Below are 19,270 nucleotides of genomic sequence, written 5' to 3'. Positions count from 1 at the left end.
ATTACTGTGATATCTGTAATTTGCTTTTTATTTTTTTTTTGTAATTTGCTTTTAAATAAACGGTGGCATATTACATATGTCTTAGTTTAGATTATTTCATGGGGCAGTTATCCTAAAATTAATCATTAATCCATATTAATAAGTAATGCATATTCCAAGAATGATCATTTAGCATTAATTTCAAAAAGCAGTGCTCTAGAAGTGCTCACTACAAATTGATTCATGGTCCTTCACCTTCCAAAAATATAGAATTATACTTACAATAGAAACTGTCTCACTTTGGTAAAAGTTAGTGGCTTGTTAATCCACAAAATGTATATTAGAAATACATTCTCAGGATGCCTGGGTGGCTCCGCAGTTAAGAATCTGCCTTCAGTTCAGGGTGTGATCCTGGGGTCCTGTGATCAAGTCCCACATCAGGCTCCCTGATGCCTGTATCTCTCCCTCTGCCTGTATCTCTGCCTCTCTCTGTGTGTCTCTCAGGAAAATAAATAAATAAAATCTTTTAAAAAATTAGAAAAAAAAAGGAAAAAAAAACACTCTCTGGTGAAATCACTTATTTTCAAGATATGTGCCATGTTTAAAATTTTTAAGATATTCTTCATTTTCTTGATAAATAAGGTATGAAATTGGTGAGCATTCCACTATTTCCCTTTTGAAATATGCCTCAGGCATGATAGTGTGTCTAGATAAAATTTTAAAAGATTCGTGTTGAGGGGGCGGGGCAAGACGGTGGAGGAGGAGCGTCCCCAAGTCACCCGCCCCACCAACTTCCCTAGGTTACTCAAGTCATCCTGACCACCTATGAATTAGGCCTGAGATTTAAAGAGAGAACAGCTGGAACGCTACAGAGAGAAGGGTTTTCGCTGCTAACAAGGTAGGAAGGTGGGAAAAAATAAAATAAAAAAAGAATCCAGTGGGGGAGGGGCCCCCACAAGGAGCCGGGCTCAGGCCGGGAGGGCCCGGGAGAAGCGGGGACGGGGACGGGGACGGGGCCGCGACGATCCCCGGAGTCTCCCCGCCGGGAGGGCGCTCGCAGGGAGCTCGGGCGGGACCGCAGGAGGCAGCGGAGCCGCTAGCGGGAGGGCGCCCGGGGGAGAGCGGGCCGAGCTCGGGGAAGGGCCTCGGGGAGGAGCCGGGGGGCGGGCGGGGGCTCCGGGCGGAGGGGGCTGCCCAGGGCGCGGGGGACACAGCCCGGGACCCTGCTCCCCCGGGACAGGCGGGGCGGGGAGGGCCCGGGGCAGCGGGGACGCTCCTGCCCCGGGCCCCGAGCTGTGCGGGGCAGCGCCCCCCCCCCCCGAGCATCCAGGCCCCCGCGGACTGGGAGCTGCGGTGGTTACGGGGGAGCTGACTCCAGGGCTGGGGGGCGGCCGCCGCCAGGGGTGGTGTCCCTCCTGGTGTCACCCTGTGCCTGGGAGGGGCGGCCGCCAGGGAACAGGGGCCTCGGGGTACACAGCTACCCGGAGGGGGGGCATCTCCCCAGGTGCACACACCTGAGAGTCAGCACAGCAGGCCCCTCCCCCGGAAGACCCGCTGGAAGGACAGGGGAAGAGCAAGTTATTGACGAAGCAGCACTGGAAAGCTCCAGGGGAACCCGAGGGATTTATAGTATATAGAACCAGAGGATACCCCCTCCTTGTTTTGTTTTTTCTTTTTTTTTCTTCTTTTTCCAATACAACTCGTTTTTAGGCACTGTGCATTAAGCAAAATGACTAGAAGGAAAAACTCACCACTAAAGAATCAGAAACAGTACTCTGCCAGAGTTACAGAATTTGGATTACAATTTGATGTCAGAAAACCAATTCAGAAGCACAATTATAAAGCTACTGGTGGCTCTGGAAAAAAGGCATAAAGGATTCAAGAAACTTCATGACTGCAGAATTTAGATCTAAACAGGCCAAAATTAAAAAACAATTAAATGAGATGCAATCCAAACTGGAGGTCCAAACCATGAGGTTTAATGAGGTAGAAGAAAGAGTGAGTGAGTGACATAGAAGACAAGTTGATGGTGAGGAAAGAAGGTGAGGAAAAAAGAGAAAAACAATTAAAACACCATGAGGAAAGGTTAAGGGGAAATAAGTGACAGCCTCAGAATGAAAAATTTACATTTAATTGGGGTTCCAGAGGGCACCGGAAGGGACAGAGGGCCAAAAAGAATATTTGAACAAATCATAGCTGAGAACTTCCCTAACTTGGGGAGGGAAACAGGCATTCAGCTCCAGGAGATAGAGAGATCCCCCTAAAATCAATTAAAACCGTTCAATAACTTGACATTTAATAGTAAAACTTGCAAATTTCAAAGATAAAGAGAACATCCTTAAAGCAGCAAGTGACAAGAGATCCCTAAGTTATATGGGGAGAAATATTAGATAAACAGCAGACCTCTCCACAGAGACCTGGCAGGCCAGAAAGGGCTGGCAGGATATATCCAGGGTCCTAAATGAGAAGAACATGCAGCCAAAAATACTCTATCCAGCAAGGAGCTCATTCAGAATAGAAGGAGAGATCAAGAGCTTCCAAGATAGAAACTAAAAGAATATGTGACCACCAAACCAGCTCTGCAAGAAATATTAAGGGGGACTCTGTAAAAGAAAGAGGAAGTCCAAAGAAACAATCCACAAAAACAGGGACTGCATAGGTATTATCATGACACTAAATTCATATCGTTCAATAGTAACTCTGAACGTGAATGGGCTTAATGATCCCATCAAAAGACGCAGGTGTTTCAGACTGGATAAAAAAAAAGCAAGACCCATCTATTTGCTGTCTACAGGAGACTCATTTTAGACCTAAGGACACCTACAGACTGAAAATGAAAGGTTGGAGAACCATTGACCATTCAAATGGTCCTCAAAAGAAAACAGGGGTAGCAATCCTCATATCAGATAAAGTTTATCCCAAAGACTATATTAAGAGATGAAGAGGGACACTATATCATACTTAAAGGATCTATCCAACAAGAGGACCTAACAATCATGAATATTTATGCCCCTAATGTGGGGGCTGCTGAGTATATCAATCAATTAAGACATACTTAGATAATACACTTATACTGGGAGACTTCAACATGGTGCTTTCTACAATCGATAGGTCTTCTAAGCACAACATCTCCAAAGAAACAAGAGCTTTAAATGATACACTGGACCAGATGGATTTCATAGATATCTACAGAACTTTACATCCAAACGCAACTGAATACACATTCTTCTCAAGTGCACATGGAACTGTCTCCAGAATAGACCACATACTGGGTCACATATCAGGTCTTAAAAATACCAAGATTGGGGTTGCCGCCTGCATAATAATGCTTTGAAACTAGACATTAATCACATGAAGACATTTGGCAGAAATTCAAACACTTGGAGGTTAAAGACCATCCTGCTAAAAGGTGAAAGTGTCAACCAGGAAATTAGAGAAGAATTAAAAATATTCATGGAAACTAATGGGAATGAAGATACAACCATTCAAAATCTTTGGGATACAGCAAAAGCAGTCCTTTGCAATACTTTGCAATACAAGCATCCCTCAAAACGTTGGAAAAAAACTCAAATACACAAGCTAACCTTGCACCTAAAGGAAATAGAGAAAGAACAGCAAGTAAAACCTATTTTATTTAACATTCTTCCAGCAGAAGAAGAGAGTTAATAAAGATTCGAGCAGAACTCAATGAAATAGAGACCAGAAGAACTGCAGAACAGATCAACAAAACCAGGAGTTGGTTCTTTGAAAGAATTAATAAGATAGATAAACCATTAGCCAGCCTTATTAAAAAGAAGAGAGAGAAGACACAAATCAATAAAATCATGAATGAGAAAGGAGAGATCACAACCAATACCAAGGAAATACAAATGATTATAAAAACATATTATGAGCAGCTATACACCAATGAATTAGGCAGAAGAAATGGATGCATTTCTGAAAAACCACAAACTACCAAAACTGGAACAGGAAGAAATAGAAAACCTGAACAGTCCAATAACCAGGGAGGAAATTCAAGCAGTCACCAAAAACCACCCAAGACACAAAAGTCCAGGGCCAGATGGCTTCCCAGGGGAATTCTATCAAACATTTAAAGAAGAAACAATACCTATTCTACTAAAGCTGTTCTGAAAGATAGAAAGAGATGGAGTACTTCCAAACTCGTTCTATGAATCCAGCATCAACTTAATTCCAAAACCAGACAAAGAGCCCACCAAAAAAGAGAATTATAGACCAATATCCCTGATGAACATGGATGCAAAAATTCTCAACAAGATACTAGCCAATAGGGTCCAATAATACATTAAGAAGATTACTCACCATGACCAAGTGGGATGCAAGGCTGGTTTAACACTCGTAAAACAATCAATGTGATAGATCATATCAACAAGAGAACAAACAAGAACCATATGATCCTCTCAATAGATGCAGAGAAAGCATTTGACAAAATGCAGGATCCATTCCTGATCAAAACTCTTCAGAGTGTAGGGATAGAGGGAAAATTTCTCAGCATCTTAAAAGCCATCTATGAAAAGCCCACAGCAAATATCATTCTCAAAGGAGAAACCTTGGGAGCCTTTCCCCTAAGATCAGGATCAAGACAGGGATGTCCACTCTCACCACTGCTATTCAACATAGTAGTAGAAGTCCTAGCTTCAGCAATCAGGCAACAAAAAGAAATAAAAGGCTTTCAAATTGGCAAAGAAGACGTCAAACTCTCCCTCTTCGCAGATGACATGATACGGTACATAGAAAACCCAAAAGACTCCACCCCAAGATTGCTAGAACTCATACAGCAATTCGGCAGTGTGGCAGGATACAAAATCAATGCCCAGAAATCAGTGGCATTTCTCTACACTGAGACTGAAGAAAGAGAAATTAAGAAATCAATCCCATTTACAATTGCACCCAAAAGCATAAGATACCTAAGAATAAACCTAACCAAAGAGGTGAAGCATCTATACCCTAAAAACTACAGAACACTTCTGAAAGAAATTGAGGAAGACACAAAGAGATGGAAAAATATTCCATGCTCATGGATTGGAAGAATTAATATTGTGAAAATGTCAATGTTGCCCAGGGCAATTTACAAGTTTAATGCAATCCCTATCAAAATACCATGGACTTTCTTTCAGAGAGTTAGAACAAATCATCTTAAGATTTGTGTGGAATCAGAAAAGACCCCGAATAGCCAGGGGAATACTGAAAAAGAAAACCATAGCTGGGGGCATCACAATGCCAGATTTCAGGTTGTACTACAAAGCTGTGGTCATCAAGACAGTGTGGTACTGGCACAAAAACAGATACATAGATCAATGGAACAGAATAGAGAACCCAGAAGTGGGCCCTCAACTCTATGGTCAATTAATATTTGACAAAGCAGGAAAGACTATCCACTGGAAAAAGTACAGTCTCTTCAATAAATGGTGCTGGGAAATTTGGACAGCCATGTGTGGAAGAATGAAACCAGACCATTCTCTAGTCACAAAAATACACTCAAAATGGATGAAATATCTCAATGTGAAACAAGAATCCATCAAAATCCTAGAGGAGAACACAGCAACACCCTTTTTGAACTTGGCCTCAAACAGCAACTTCTTGCAAGATACATCTATAAAAGCAAGGGAAACAAAAGCAAAAATGAATTATTGGGACTTAAGATAAAAAGCTTCTGGGTAGGGATCCCTGGGTGGCACAGTGGTTTAGCGCCTGCCTTTGGCCCAGGGCACGATCCTGGAGACCTGGGATCGAATCCCATGTCGGGCTCCCGGTGCATGGAGCCTGCTTCTCCCTCTGCCTGTGTCTCTGCCTCTCTCTCTCTCTCTCTCTCTCTCTGACTATCAAGAAAGAAAGAAAGAAAGAAAGAAAGAAAGAAAGAAAGAAAGAAAGCTAGCTGCTGGGTAGCATGCATGGCTCAGTGGTTTATCGCCACCTTCAGCCCAGGTTGTGATCCTAGAGTCCCGGGATCAAGTCCCGGGCTCCCTGCGTGGAGCCTGCTTCTCTGTCTGCCTCTGTCTTTGACTCTCTCTCTCTCTCTCTCTCTTTCTCTCTCTCTCTCTCTCTCTGTGTGTCTCTCATGAATAAATAAATAAAAATCTTAAAAAAAAAAAAGCTTCTTCACAACAAAAGAAACAGTCAACAAAGACAACCTACAGAATGGGAGAAGTTATTTGCAAATGACATATCAAATAAAGGGCTAGTATCCAAGATATACAAATAACTTATTAAACTCAACAGCAAAGAAACAATCGAATCATGAAATGGGCAAAAGACATGAACAGAAATTTCACAGAGGAAGACATAGTAATGGCCAACAAGCACATGAGAAAATACTCCACATCCCTTGCCATCAGGGAAATACAAATCAAAACCATAATGAGATACCACCTCACACCAGTGAAAATGGTGAAAATTAACAAGACAGGAAACCACAAATGTTGAAGACGATGAGGAGAAAAGGGAACCCTCTTACACTGTTGGTGGGAATGTGAACTGGTGCAGCCACTCTGGAAAACTGTGTGGAGGTTCCTCAAAGAGTTAAAAATAGATCTGCCCTACGACCCAGCAATTGCACTGCTGGGGATTTACCCCCAAAATACAGATGCAGTGAAACGGCAGGACACCTGCACCCCGATGTTTAAAGCAGCAATGTCCACAATAGCCAAACTGTAGAAGGAGCCTCAGTGTCCATTGAAAGATGAATGGATAAAGAAGATGTGGTCTATGTATACAATGGAATATTACTCAGCCATTATAAATGACAAATACCCACTATTTGCTTCGACATGGGTGGAACTGGAGGGTATTATGCTGAGTGAAGAAAGTCAATTGAAGAAGGACAAACATTATATGGTCTCATTCATTTGGATAGTGACTAAAGGGGAAAGAAGAGAAAATAAGTGGGAAATATCAGTGAGGGTGACAGAACATGAGAGACTCCCAACTCTGGAAAATGAACAGGGAGGGGGTGGTGGAAAGGGAGGTGGGCGGGGGGTTGGGGTGACTGGGTGACAGGCACTGAGGGGGGCATTGATGGAATCAGCACTGGATGTTATGCTATATGTTGGCAAATTGAACTGCAATAAAAAATATACAAAAAAAATGATTTGTGTTTCCTGATTTGGAACATAAGGTTGATTGAATCCTTCATATCAATGTTTTTTTTTAAGATTTTATTTATTTATTCATTAGAGATGCAGAGAGAGAAAGACAGAGAGAAAAGCAGGCTCCATGCAGGGAGCCCAATGTGGTCCTTGACTCTGGGACTCCAGGATCACACTCTGAGCTGGAAGGCAAACGTTTAACGACTGAGCCACCTAGGCATCCCTACATCAATGTTTCTAAACCTTTGGTAATTTTGCCTCCCAGAAGACTTGGTAGTAACAGAAGATTTGGGGTTGTCACTCTTGGAGGGAAGGAGAAGGCGAGCATTACTGGCATCTAGTGGTAGATGTCAAGGATGCTGCTAAACAGCCTACAATGCCCTTTTCAGCCCCCATCAATGAATAATTACCTATTGTGAACTTTTTATAAAAGATATTACCAGAGAACGTACAAGGATAACGATCTAGGACTTATTTTCTTCCTTTAACCATGGATCTTGTCTTGTCTCAAGCTTACTAATAAATATCTTTCAATACCATTTTGTAACCAACAGAATACTTATAATTAAATAATTCACAACAACCACCATTAGAATGTTTTGGACTTAGAATTCACATCCTGATGTGAGAATATGAACACGTGCTCAAAAGACTTTTAAGAAGTTCAAAGAATAACATTAGCCATGCACCTGAAACAACCCATGTGTCCATTAATAGAACATCCATATATGATATGATATGATATGATATGATATATTCATTTAAAGAACAATATGCAGCAATGAAAAAGAATGAACTTTCACACATGGATGGCAAAATTCTGTAGACAAAAATATTAAACAAAACTAAACAAAAAAAGAGAAGATATTGTATATTTTCCAACCTAGATGATTGGTTAAATAAAACACATCTGGCATAGTTTACAACTTTTAAGTTCATCTCATAAACTTTGAAAGCTATAAGCAATTAGTATGATTAGTACTAAGAAATTACTAAGTAATTACTACTTAGTTAATTACTTACTACAGTACTAAGAATTACTAAATTACTACTACAGTACTAAGAATTAGTAAATTCTCTAATTTACTCTTAAATAAATACTTAAATAAATCACATATCTACCTGTGATTTGTATATGTACACAAACAGGCAATTGAAGTCAGATTGTCACTCTTTGGAGGTAATGACTAAGAAGAAACATGAAGGTAGGTTCTGTATGTTCATAATAATATGTATCTTGATCTCAAATGTAGTGTAAAAGTGCAATAATTCTACCTTTACACCTTTTGAACTTCATACTGATGGTACATACCAATGAGATAAGTTTGAAAACACACTTAATTGTACTTAGTTGCAAAGCTGTCCTAAGCACTCAACCTCATTGACTCTCAGTTATGGTATAAAAATTTTTTGTTTGTTTATTTTTACAGTGAGTTTTATCACCTATATTCATGGTGAACTCAATGATGCTGTGTAGGAAAACAGAGTTATCTATTATGGATTTAAAAAGTGATCAGAAGAGTTGTACTCTAAACACAAAAACAATTTTAGGAGTAAATCAACTAATTTATTTCCCTTATAATTTTTACTTTTTTATGACAAGTATATGCTAAATATTTTCATTAATGTAATTAATATTAAAGAATAATACAATAAATCAGCATTAAATCACTGTTTAGTTAGCAAATATTTTTTCTTAATAGTACACACAATGTCCGTATGCCTCTAGAGGCCAAATTTGTTAACTGCCCCCATTAGATATCCAGAAAAGATGGAAAATGTGAGAGCTATGAATGCACTTTGCCTGGCAGGTTAGCTTACACAGAGCTGGAAAACTTGTACATGGGATGAACTTAGGTCTCAGTTTACCTAGAACAGCACTGGTTCACACTTATTGTCTTTGTTTAATTTTCAAAAGCACTCTTAAGCCTCAACAGTGGCTCAGCTTAGACAAAGATTATGTAGTCACCCTATCTGGTATGACTTTGAACTAGATGTTCAGGGCATCTATCTTTGAGTATGCATAGAAATAATTAAATTAATTGTGAATAGGGAGTAGTGCAATAAAATCTCTTCTGAGAAAGAGAAAAGGAAAGAAGATGAAGATTCCTAAAGCAAAATCTTAATGTATAGATAGAAACTTAAGTGTATAAACCTAAAACAGATGTATGAAAGATTATAATCTTAAAGATATGATACACATTATATCTAGATTTAAATGCATGTTACTGTGTTCTACAATCTTTATCTGAAAACAAAAAACTCCAGGTAAAGAATATCATGCTATATTTAATGGTAATTTAATAAGTTTAAAACATAAACCGTGAACATTTTATTTTTTTTAAGATTTGATTTATTTATTCATGAGAGACACAGAGAGAAGGCAGAGACACAGGCAAAGGGAGAAGCAGGCTCCATGCAGAGAGCCCGATGTAGGCCATCCCAGAACCCCAGGATCATGCCATGAGCCCAAGGCAGACACTCAACCTCTGAGCCACCTAGGCATCCTTTAAACGACAAACATCTTAATACAATATCATATTATATTTTATAGAGCAAGTGTTAAATTCTCTCATTTTTACTGCCTAAAAAGAAGTACTACTATGGTACATCTAGACTATACTATAGTAGCACCCAGGCAAAAGATATTCTTTTTTATTTTGTAAGTTTTTCTTTTTTAATTCAAGAAGAATATTATGCTTAAATAGCATTACTACATCTTATAGCCTGATATGTGCCTGATGAATAAAAGATATTTGTCTTTATAGGGGAAAATCCTCAGAATATACTCATAATTAGTCTTTGAAAAATGCTTTTATACACACAAAAAAAGAAATCAACACCCGATAAAAACAGAAAAGGTGAAAAAAAAGCACAAAAAGATTTGAACCTTTGAACATGTATTATGCACACAGATTCCTAGCTCAACATTGTGAAAGCCTAGAGGGAAGAGATTGTATTTTTATTTTTTGTATGTGTCTATTTATACATTGATTTTAATAAATGTAACCATTTTCCCACAAAACATTTAAAAGAGACCATCATTAACTGACTACAATGTGCTATTGGATATTGCATATTATTGTGGTTAAGAGCATGGACTTTAAGTCCAGATACTGGAATGGAAGTCAGGTTTTATACCACCTCATATAATAGTTATGGGTGTTGTAAATGCTTGTAAAATGCTTCAACAAATGCATAAACATAGTAAGTGGTTATAAGTATTGTTATTATTATTGTTTTGTTATTATTATTGACATGAAAGACCTAGGCTTTGGTTTGTTCTTTGGACAGTGGAGGTGATAGACAAAGAGATAAATCTATTAGGTTGAATTAAAAAAAATTCAGAGCTATAAATATTTCTATGTAGAATTTAGCCATAAATGCAGTGACAGTTGCTCAATAAATGCTACTCTGCTAACAATGTAAGTAACTTAAATCTATGAAAGTGCTTTTCTATTGTTTTCCACATCATTCAAGTAATTCTATTAACTTCAGTAAATTTTTTTATTAGAATCTCAAGATTCAGAGTTTCATTGGCACTTTGATTTTTTTTTACTTTCTGCTAATAAAAATGAGGTCCTTTAGCTCATTATTTTTTATGACATTTGGTGGAAATTTCTAAAATAGTGGACATCATTAATTATTCAATTCTTAATAGAATCAAAGAGGCCTGGAGATTTTGCCTACTTATATATCCTGTAAATATACTTTGTACAGAATTACCTTTAAGAAGATGGTAGCATACCTAGACATCCCTCCTTTTCTTAAGAGAGAATTCTGAATTGCCTCTCAGGTAAAGAAACTTACTAGTAAATAGCTCTTCTCAACAAATGGCAGCCTCTAATTTTTTACTGACTTCTAAATGTATGCTCTCAAATTTTATTTAACTTTCTGTCTTCTAATGGAACAAAGCAATATACATGTTTTTCTTGAATAGAGTGGCTCAACTTCACACAAAGCTTTCTAAAAAGGAGAAGGAGGAAGAAGAAGAGAAGGAGGTGGAGGGGAAGGAGGAGAAGGAGAAGAAGGAGAAGAAGAAAGCAATTCATGAAGATGAGGTATATTGACTGCTTTGCTTATTATGGATCTTTAGCACATAGCACAAGTCCTGGCACATATAAGCACTCAATTGTCACTACCTATACTTTTCTTTTTCTTTTCATTTTAACTTAGAAACTAATTTCATAAGACATTGTCTCACTATTTAGAGATGACAAATTTCTAATTTAGACTGGATGATGGTAGTCAGCATCATTCAATCACTGATTCAAATTGTAAAATACTTATTGTACAACAATAGTGCACTTATTATGTACCATGCAAAGTATTAGGCAATTAGAATACAGGAAGAGAATTACTGGTGACTTGGTTACTACATTCATTGACCTTTGAGTATAGTATGGATGAGATCACCATGAACTCTTGATCATACAAGCGATTTCTATGTCAAGTTCTTAAAGATCCAAGCAACATTACATTACTGTAAAGTTTGAGGAAAGGGGAAAGAGGAAAAGAATATTTACAGTTTTTATATTTTTAGAAAATAACTACTTTGATTAGAGTATCTACTGTTTTTCCATACTACATCAAAAAGTCAGAAATCTAAATATTAGGAAAGGTACATAGTGTTTAAAACTTACTTCTTTAATTTCTGTCTTCTGAGAATTCATTTTGGTAACACATTTCTGCTGTGATTCTATAGAATGTTGTATAGCAAAACACTGGTAACATTTGCTAACCTCAAACCCAAGGATATTCTGTGAATGCTATTACTTGGGTTATTTAGCCTCAGTAAGTTGCATTTTAGTGCTTAAAATAATGCTGATCTCACTCCTACAAAGTGCTTCCCATTCCCATAAGTACTTGTCCTGATAGAATTATACCACAGGGAAACTCATAATTGTTTGTCTCTTTAATGTAATTGCCATAAGAACTGCCGTGCCTGGAACATTGAGAGGATAGCTTCAGAACATGTTGGCCTCAATGGGTAAAGGATCTAGATGGTTATTTAGATACTTTTCACCATTCTATATTTTCTCTCAGGATTGAAAATATGGAGACATCAGCAGAAGATGGGTAAAAACTACTGAGCAGGCATTAGGGAAAAAATCTAGTTCAAGATATTAACATAAAATAAGTTTACATATAAATGAAATGTATTAAATGACACTGAGAGGGTACTATAAAATAATACAAAATGAAGTTCACAGTGAGGATTAGAAATGTCATAATTCTTAAAAACTAACCTACTATTATAAAATATAGGAAATAAAAAGTCAAAGTCTACAAAAACACAATAGAAATAAAAAATTAACTTGCTTCTATCAGTTTGTGTGAAAGAAAAGAAAGGATATGAAGAATTGAATATTTAACTAATGTAGGTTTGAAAATTATTGAATTCTACACTGTGAAAAAATAAACTCCTTATCAAAGGCTTATAAACATTTTAAAACGTTGGTTGTATATTATTCTGCAAAGAAAATTTCAAATAAAACTTCAGAAAGTGCTAAATAATATGGTACTTTGACCAATACAAATTAATGTAGCAACGATGATGAAAGAAAAAGAAAACACAAAAATACAAACAAAACAAAACAAAACAAACTAGAAAATCTATTGAATGGGTGACGGGCACTGGGTGTTATTCTGTATGTTAGTAAATTGAACACCAATAAAAAATAAATTAAAAAAAAAAAAAACCATGTAAGGTAAAAAAAAAAAAAAAAAAGAAAATCTATTGAAAATAATGTTGGTATCAACTATAGAAAATGTAACCAAAATTACTAAATATCTAAAAATGTTTTAATAAAAAAAAACACGTACATAAGCTTATGGTTATTTAATTTTGTTTTTAGGGAAAAATAATCAGTTATAATCTACTTCAATGCTACAAAGAGAATAAAATTGAATTAATCATCTATTTAGAGATAACATAAGAGAAAAAGTGGTTTAGGAAACAGAGAATGAGTAGAATAATAAACATATATAAGAAATCATCCTATTTAAAAAGAAGACAGAGAGAAGGCACACATGCACATAAATAAGAATGAGAAAAGTCACAATATATGCAGAGTAAATTGAAAGAGTCAAAGACTACTTTGGGAAACTCATGCAAATAATTTGAAGTATCAGATCAAATATAAAGTACAAATTTTAAAAATACCATCGTGTAATAGCAAACCTAAACAGTTAAATACCCTGAAAAATTGCTAAGACTGCCAAAGTCCTATCATTAATAAAACTAACATTTATTGAATGTCCAACAATGCTAAGCTCTGACTAAAGAGATGTATAAAGCTTATAGTATTTGCTTCTGATAGAGTTTCTATGAGGAAGTTGCACGAATTTTTCAAGTTGTAATGAAGGAAATAATATACAAGATAACTTCTAAGATTAGAAAAAAAGAAAACGTTGCCATTCATCCAGTTATTCGCCAGTCTAGCATTGATGACAAGTCTGAGAAAAAACAAAGTGTGAAAATTGCCAATTAATTAACTGAAAAGTGCCAATACAAAAAATTTAAAGTATTAGTATTAAATTTAATTATCATTAAATTTAGTGTACTCATATATTTGTATATTTGATTATATATGATGTTTCTCTCTAGGTTGCAGTCATATCTCAAAACTTGACTGGAGAAGGATCTCACTGAAGACCACTTGGTGTTGACAGAATTCAGTTCTTTTGGACTGGTGGACTAAAATCCTCAGTTTCTTCTGTCTCTCAGTCAAAGGTCACATTCAGTTCTTTCCAGATGGGCCTCTAGAGAGTACTGCACATAACAATGTGTTTTATCAAAGCCAACAAGAACGAGGGACTTCCAACAAGATGGAAATTACGGTCTTACCAAGGTAATCATGGAAGTGACATTCCATCACTTGTGAAATTCTCTTGGTTAGAAACACATGTATGTCCTACGCATGCTAAAGAGGGAATTGGAAAAAAGTATCAATACAGTAAGATAGAGATCATTGGAGGGACATCTTATTGCTTCCCATTAAATACTGAAAAACAGTATTTAAGTAATGTTTTGGGGTTAAAATACAAAATACATCAGTATCAATTCTCCCCAAATTACAAATATTTTTAACTTAATCCCAATTAAAATAACCTTTTCTTTTTTTTTCCCCCTGGAAATTGATGAAAATATACTAAAGTTTCTCTGGAAATAAACCATGTAAGAAGAATCAGGTTATAAACAGGATAAAGAAAAATAGAGAAATAAAGGACCTGCTAGTTACTAAGTCATTACTGAAAAAAAAAAAAAAAAAAAGCTTGCCACTAGAGAGAAAGTAGAGTTTATAATCAATCCCAAATATACTCTGGGTTTTACCACCTAATGAAGATAAAAATTTAAATTCAATTTTAGATGGCCAAAGATTTATGTTGGAAATATGACAGGAAAATTGTTAGAAGGAAGTCTGGCTAAATAAGTTTATAAATTTGAAGTATAGAATGACTTTTAAGCTGACTTAAAACAAGAAGTAAAGAAAAAGGCTGAAAAAATAGATTCTATTAATTTTATAAAAAAAATATATTTTTAAATGCCATTAAAAAGCAAAATATCTAACAAACTAGAGGAAAGTGTTTGCAAAGCAGATGATAAATGAAGTACCCACTTCTTTAAGTATCTATGGTTTCATTTTTTTTTTAAAGGAAAAACATGGAACAAACATAACGAGAGAGAACAAAATTTTAAAATGTCTCTTTGGAATATTCTAAAACTCAAACATAATTCAAGACATGCAAATTAACCAACCCCCCCAAAAAACAGCTGAATTTGAATAAGCTGTTAAAAATAAGCTGACATCCACTATATGCAAAGCAAAGCAAAAGTAAAAACCTTACATTATTCATAATATACAATTTGCTATTCCTAACTTGTAATTAGATGATTTTTCCACTGTTCCATACTTATTTCCATGTAGGGTCCAGAAAGTACCCAGGGAGCTACAAACAGATGTGAAAGCCTATGCTTGGCAGCCAGATGGAATCAATAAAAGGCAGGTTCACCGAATCCTTAAACTTGTATAATCTCATAGGAAGAAGTCAACAAGATTTCTGAAAGGAAAAGCATGCTTCAAGTACTTGAATTGATACGCAATGATGTATAAAAATTTACAATTAAAAAAATTATAAAAGGGTGTTATCAGGGACATCTTTCTTCTTTCTGTAATTTAGATACTTTGACATTTGAGGTCTTGCTGACACTGGAGGGACTACTTCCCCCAGGTTTAGCTAATTCTTAGAGAAGACTCTCTGTGAGTGTGACTCTCATATACAAAATAACCAGTCCAGAATTTATACTCTCTCTACCTATTCTACTGGACTCTCACACTCAGGGATACGATGCCTCTGCCCTAATCATCCCACTTACTCAAACTAGCCAATCCTCAATACGCTTACTATGCCCTACCCACTTCTTCCTATGGAAACTATGACAAAAGTTGTCTAAATTTTCTCCTTGAACCCCAATGTTGCCTAGTGCTTCCCCTGTGTGACGTCCCAGGTGTGGGGTGCCCCATTCTCTTGGAATCTGTGAGCAGAGCTACTCTCTTCTCAATGGCAGTTGTCTCCTGATGTGCTGGCCATGCCATACTTGACTAGCTACAAAACCTACATTTAATTTTTTTAACTCTTTATATTCCAATAATTAGCATACAATGTAATATTAGTTTCAGGTGTAGAGTTTAATGATTCATTACTTACAACACTCAGTGCTTATCAAAACAATTTATTTTTAACTAAGTACAGTTGACACACAATGTAGTTTCAGGTATACATACAACTTAGTGATTCAGCTTCTCTATACATTTTGCTATGCTCACCACAAGTTTAACTATCATCTGTCACCACACAATCCTAGTAAAACCTGCATTTTATTGTTTCATCCTATCATCCTCACCACTAACTACATCAGCCATTTGGTAATTGTTCTGTTGGAATATATTTTAGTTTAGGCAGGAAATCTTGCTTTACTTTCCTACATCTAAAAACTGAAAACGGGATCCCTGGGTGGCGCAGCGGTTTGGCGCCTGCCTTTGGCCCAGGGCGCCATCCTGGAGACCCAGGATCGAATCCCACATTGGGCTCCTGGTGCATGGAGCCTGCTTCTCCCTCTGCCTATGTCTCTGCCTCTCTCTCTGTGTGTGTGACTATCATAAATAAATAAAAATTAAAAAAAAATAAAAATAAAGACTGAAAACTACAGGCACTCAATAAACATTTGATATTATGTCCCTTATATCAACCACCCCAAAAAGGGGAAGTCTTTGACGCCTAAAGATTCATATTCAACTTAAACTTGTTGATAAAAACCACAAGACAACATCATGGATCCCCTTGGAGAATCTCAAGTCCATTTCACCAACTGTACACTGGTTCATTTCATTTTAAATGCCAACAAAGGGTAGGTGACTGAATTTTAAAAGTCTAGAGTGATTCTTCTACTAGCTTTAAATTATTGGCTATTGCTAACCCACAGAGATCACACAGCTCACACAATCCACTTGGTGGGTAGACTAATAAGGATGTCCCCAGGGTCTGCATTACCAGTAGCTCCTATTGAGTTCAGCTCTGTGGGATCTTCAAAGTAATGTGTTGTTTAAATGGATTTGTCTTTATGTGTTTCTGTCCAGGATTTTTCTTACAAGTAACTTCACTTTAAGTTTTAGGTTAAAATGACAATTGTAATCTTCACAATTAACTAATCAAAATGGGAATGAAGCTCATGCAAAACCAATTATTTAAATGATGACACTGTAGATGCTACTGTGGAAGATTCAGGAAAATGATAAAAGCTTGAAATTTTAGCCTAATATTACCAAGCACAGAATTTTAATTTAATGAGTACTTTGCTGATAATTCCCCAAATAATGATTTTTAAATCAATGATTAATTTCTATATACCACAGCTATATAATATTCTCATTAAATGCTATGAAACTTTAATAGTTCAATACTAATAGCAGTATCACTAGAGAACTGCCTATAAAATTCAGCATGTGACTCAGTGAGCTAAATCCTCTGCATGTTTTTGTAGTCACTGGTGGCATTTCAATAATATCCTAATAGTCAAATAAGAATGTGGCCCTGCCTGGGTGGCTCAGTGGTTGAGTGCCTGCCCTTGGCCTGGGGCATGATCCTGGAGGCCTGGAATGGAGTCCCACATTGGGCTCCCAGCATGGAGCCTGCTTCTCTCTCTGTCTATGTCTCTGCCTCTCTCTCACTGTGTCTCTCATGAATAAATAAATAAAATCTTAAAAAAAAAAAAGAAAAAGAATGTGGCCCTGGAAATTGCAACCAAATCAAAGAACAAAGTCAATGAGAATATCCTGTAATTCCTGATAGTTTTATTTAATAATTTAGTACCAGGAAATATGATTTTAACTATGGTTTACAGAATGACAAGGAAGATTTTGAAGGTTGGCAGAAATATTATTGTATATATTCATAATTATTATTTGTTCTCTATTAATAATGTTTTATAAAAAGATGTATTATCTTATTATGGATTTTTTGTAATGTCCTCAAAGAAGCAGAAAGGTCATTATAAAACTGCATGGATAATTTGAGGCAACCAATTTTAAGAACATACTTAGGATAGGAAAGAAACATAAAAATACTCTAAATGCTTTTGTTCTAATTCTAATGTCTCTCTCTCTCTCTAAAATAAATAAATAAATAAAAAGACAACCTATTCCTATTGCCTTTTTAAAAATAAATCTTGGCTTTCTCATCTCTTTTGCAGAGAATAACTAATTGAATAACCCTAGAACTACATGGATGATTTTCTGGATTATTTTTAGAGGAATCTAGAATACTGGTATATGAGACTTTTTAAAAAAATAGTTTCATATTTTATGTTGTCTAACAATAGACTTCAAATTCAATGCATTACCAGATCAATTGTACTTTGAGTAAAAATATCCCCAAAAGATTTGGAAGAACAGAGAGTATTGAAAAGATCATTGAACATGGAATCAAGAGCTGGATCCCACTCCAAATTTGGGCATGGGAGATATTTAAAGCTATTCACAGTTTTGATAATTGTTAATAAAATTTGAATCCCAAGACAATTAGATTTTTAGAAAGTTTTTTAGAACTAACTTTAGATCTAGAGAATAGTTGATGAATTCTACAGTTCTACAGAGATTTTATGTATCTCGCCTCCAGCTTTCTCTAATATTTCTATTTTACCTAACCATAGCATAATTGTCAGAATCAGGAAATTAACACTGGTACAATACTATGAACTAACTTAAAGACTTTATACAATGCCACCAGTTTTTCCTCTAAAGTTATTTTTGTTCCAGGATCTCACATTGCATTTAGTTATTATTTCTCCTTAGTCTCTTTTAGTCTGAAACAGTTCCTCAGGCTTTCCTTGTCTCTCATGACCTTGACATTTTTTAATAACATTGATAATTTTTTTGTCTAATGTCAGTCAATCTGGTTGTTTTAGGCCTCTTCATGACCAGACTGAAATTATGTATTTTTGTCAATAAAGTCACAGAACTGATGTTGAGTTCTTTTGAAAACATCACATCACATGGTTCCTAATCGCTGTGTCTTATTATCCATGCTGTTGACCTTCTTGGTTTCTCCACTATAAAGTTATTGTCTTTCCATGGTGGTTAATATATATTTTAAGGGTAATATTTATTTATATATTTATAGATTCACTATTTTTTTACAATGATACTTGATTACAATCAAGTACTATCATATTTATTTTGTTGCTCAAATTCAGTTTGGTGCTTGCATTTTTAAACATGTTCATGTATATATACATGTATGTGAATATATAATAAATGTATGTCATTCATAATATAGTGTATGTATATATACATATATATGCACATAGATACATAAATATAGGCATTTATTTGCTTGGTTTAGTATACATTCTTATATTCTCTAGCTCTGTACACTGAAAAGACTTCAAAGCAATGGCACTCCAGTAGTAATAAGCATACCCAGTACACAGATTTTGAATTCTAAAATGCCATTCTCTCTTTAGATACATTTATAATGGATCAAGACTCCTTATGGATTCCAGGGTTTTGGCAAGAGAAAGACTTAAATGTATTTTCATATTCTAGCTCAGAAATATGCTTGTTCACTACAGTAAGAGCCTCAGTACATGAAGCAAAGGCTCTCCTATTAAGTTTAAGGAAATTGAA

This window comes from Canis aureus, chromosome 14 (genome assembly GCF_053574225.1).
Source record: "Canis aureus isolate CA01 chromosome 14, VMU_Caureus_v.1.0, whole genome shotgun sequence".
Classification (NCBI taxonomy): Eukaryota; Metazoa; Chordata; class Mammalia; order Carnivora; family Canidae; genus Canis; species Canis aureus.
Note: the sequence above shows the minus strand (reverse complement) of the source record.